Genomic DNA, 3,984 nt, shown 5'->3' with positions numbered 1-3,984 from the left:
ATATCTTTAACTTAATTCAGTCATTGGACAGTGGTTAAGCTTAAATATCACTTGAAGGGATTTAATCGAACGAAGCAATTCTGATACTTTTTTAAAGTCTGGTATTTATCCTATCGTTCTCTTTTTGCCAAATCCTTAAGTTGCGGGGATATAAACAAAGCGACTCCGGTTGCCAGGCGGGGATATAAACAGAGCAACCCCGGTTGCCAGGTGGGGGGTGACAAACACACACAAATACGTCGACTTGAAGCGTCGGGGAAAAAAAAAAAACATGTTTTACAGTAGTTATATCAACTCTAAGTTCAAATCTTGCAAAGTAGCAACTAGGCCTTTCCCACTCCCAGGGTCGACAAATAATTTAGCAGTCAAGTATTGATCCAACTCTGCCTTTCTCATTGGTGACTGCTACTTTTGAGTTTTGAGCTCCATGCAGATACAAAGTTGTGTTTATCGTAATATAAACGCTTGGATATATTCTTTTACTAGCTTTGGTCATTGGACTTCTGTTTAGAACTACCAAATTCCATCCACGAAACTATAAGTGCCCTGAAGATATAAAGTGGAAGACACGAGCCTTAGTCACCGCATTGTAGGAACGAACTCGGGACCACATGGTCATAAAAAGAATTTTGCATGCAGCTATGCCTACAATCATCTCATAATTTTGGGGACGGGGGGCTAGTCGATTACATCGAACCCAGTGCTTAACTGGTAGTTATTTCATCGACCCCGAAAGGATGAAAGGCAAAGTCGACCTCGGCAGGATTTGAACTCAGAACGTAAAGCGGGCGAAATGCCACTATGCATTTTCTCCGGCGTGCTAACGATTCTGCCAGCTTACCGCCTTATAAGTCAGTTTCAATAATGGATGATTGCAAAACGGCATATCATTTATATATAAAAAAAAAGCTAGGCGGGTGAGGTCGTGAACATGTAAGCAATGGAAATATTTTTCTTGAGAAATGCCAAGAGGCAGCGCATTTTCGCTTTCTGATTGGAATTTTTTCGAAATTTCATTTTAAATCTGTGCTAAGGCACAAGGATGTTGTTCTATTGACCTTCGTGATATTCTAAGCATAATTAGAGACCAAAAGGAAAGATAATATCACCGATCAAAAAACAAAACCGATTTTTAAATTCCAGACGCTCGACATACTGGAAAGAACATTTTAATGTTTGAGCTATGGAATCAAATTATTGAATGAATAAAGTTAGATCGAGAATGGAAGGGAAATGGTGATGGTTACAAAAATAATTGGTTTCTTCGGTGTTGGGGAAGTTGGAAGTAAGGTTAGAGATATTTGAGTTGAAACTGGCTAAGAGATTACTTTGGCTGTTTTATATAAGGTCGATAAAATAACTATTTCTAATTTTGATGCAAAACCAGCAATTTAAGAAAGGAGTTAGTTGATACTATTAATCCCAGAACTTAACTGGCACTTTATTTTTTATCAACTTCAGGGGGAGAAAAGGAAAAGTTGATCTCGGTGGGGTTTGAACTTAGGACAAAAAAATCGAAACAAATACTAGAAAACATTTTATCTAACGCGCTGAATATTCTGAGAATTCACCGCCTTTTAATAATTTTAACTTTCGAACAAGACCAGTAATTTTGAGAGAAGGGGCAAGTTGAGAAGGGACAAGAGAAGGGACATCGACCTCAATATTCGAATGACGCTTTATTTTATTGACCCTGAAAGGATAAAAGGCCAAGTTGTCCCTGTGGAAATGTTAATTCCGAATGAAAAGAGCTTTAACTAAGCTTTATTTTTCCCGGCGTGTGGCCTGGTGGTTAGGGTGTTAGATTCATGATTGTAAGATTGTGGTTTCAATTACTGGACCGGGCCACGGTCCTTTCCTAAATTGCTGGTTTTGCATCAAAATTAGAAATAGTTATTTTATCGACTTTATTATAAAACAGCCAAAGTAATCTCTTGAGCAAAACACTTCATTTCACGTCGCTTCAGTCCATTCAGCTGGCAAAAATGAGTAATCCTGTGACGGTCTGGCGTTCCGTCCAGGAGGTAAGAATTTATATAAGCCACGGAAACCTGTAAATTGGCCCTTATGCGTCCATAAGCCTCAAGAAAGATGCTTTGTCCTTTATCCTTATTTTCCCCCGACATTTTACCTATTCTGCCAGTCTACCGCCCTTAAGTCAATTTATAGGTATAATTATAATTGAGATTATCAATATAATCTATATAATTTAGTCACCGCCCCACCATTGGGGAGGTGACCAAGTTAAATTATTATTCACACTAACTAGCAACAAATGTAATATTTGTTATTAGAGATGTTAAAGAAACGGCAAGTTGTGAAGTTCAAGCTTTGCTCTGAAATATTTATTTAACGGTGAAAATGAAGCGAAAGCACTTCAGCCAGGAATTGAAATGGTATTCGTTAGCTGCAAGAGGCCCGAGTAGAATCATGGTCCTCTGGTTCATTAGACATTGTTAGACGCTGCTTTTCCTTGCTACCGTACAAGGCTCCCTACAACATCAACAACGTGGGCCAACGAAGGAGATTCTAGATGGTTGTACACTCTGCAAGAAATAGCAGTTAGACCTTCCCTAAAAAGGTACATTGGATACTGTGATGATGGAATGGTCACGGTTGGAATTCTTTTGACCCCAAGTCTAATGACGAATGAGTTTGAGCTAAATACTAACAACACCACTGACATTTATTCCAAATACTCTTTTGTCAAATTCTCGACGTTTCTAGTTCAGGCATATCTCTGAATGAGCGTTCATTTGACCTCCTGTCGATCTCTTCTCGGAGGATCTACGGCCTGGACTGGACAGGCCAGGTGGACAAAAGCAGAATGAAAAACAAAAGAAGACACAACACCTGTGGTGAAATTGAATTTACGAGCCATGCACAGGTAGTTTAATATATCTTAAATACTCAGCTATTTTGCTATCACATCAGCATCAGATAGCTGACAGGTTTAGGTGAGTAGGTAGGGAGGTACATGAGCAGTAACGTAAGTAGGCAGGTAGTTAGTTAACAAAGCATAGCTAGGTAAGTACGTAGGTAGCTGATACTTTAAATAACCGCAAGGACTAAGGCTTAGCGGTTTCTGTTACGTTAAGCTGAAGAGAGATAAATCTTTCCTAGGACAAGAGCATGGTCTGACGCAAGTAGCTTCTCCCCACTTCAGCGCTACAAACAAACGAGAATATTTAAGTCTGTTCATTCAGAACTGTCTTTGGGTTATACAACAACGGTTTTGCAGCTTTTTACAGCAATTCACAGATAGTTTAATTACGTTGTCTCTCGCACTGATACTAATAGCAACTGTATCTTCCTTATTCAATAGTTTTATAGCGTATCAGATAATCTAGTCTTACGTTCACTGCACCTGGAGATATGGAATTCTTTTGTCCATAGGTTTGCTCCTTATTAACCAAATGTTAAACAATCACGACCCCAACAATTACGTTATGATAACAAGCTAAAACTAGATGCATTCGTCCGTTGAGGGATAAGCGTTAAAAAATAAGCGTTATATGATACAACGACGGTGAGAGAACGAACTACTGACTCTTCCCACTGGTTGTCTTAAACGAAATAAAAAGGGAAGATGAGCATGCGGCTGCATCATGTATGAATGGAAGTAAGGTAGAGACTGAAGGCTTAGGCAGGTCGAAATTCTTAGAAAATGTTGAAGTTAAGTAACAGACATCCTGATTTCTTCGATTGCCTGCCCTCTCCAACAACGAATATCATGAATCAAAACATACACGAAAAATATCTTACACACAAGCAGCAGTATCATGTCTGGCTCAAGTTTATAGTAAGTATCGGGTAAGCAGATATAAAGGTAATGACTTTCTCTTTCTATGCAAAAATTTCAGCTACCAAAGTATGAAGACCGTGGCTTCCAACATCAGACATGCATACACGTATGTTATATATATTATTAGCAATATGTGCGTAGGGGTAAGCGTGCATATATATATATATATATATATATAT

At 38.7% G+C, this 3,984-nt stretch overlaps 1 protein-coding gene across 1 annotated transcript in view; it reads right to left on the bottom strand.

Annotated features, from left to right (window-relative positions):
• Positions 1-3,984, bottom strand: part of LOC106870191 (uncharacterized) — a 405,419-nt gene that overhangs the window by 398,988 nt on the left and 2,447 nt on the right. The window lies entirely within an intron of this gene.

Source organism: Octopus bimaculoides, chromosome 4, assembly GCF_001194135.2.
Source record: "Octopus bimaculoides isolate UCB-OBI-ISO-001 chromosome 4, ASM119413v2, whole genome shotgun sequence".
Taxonomy (NCBI): domain Eukaryota; kingdom Metazoa; phylum Mollusca; class Cephalopoda; order Octopoda; family Octopodidae; genus Octopus; species Octopus bimaculoides.
The sequence above is the reverse complement of the archived record's forward strand: the minus strand, read 5'-3'. Positions and strand labels throughout refer to the sequence as shown.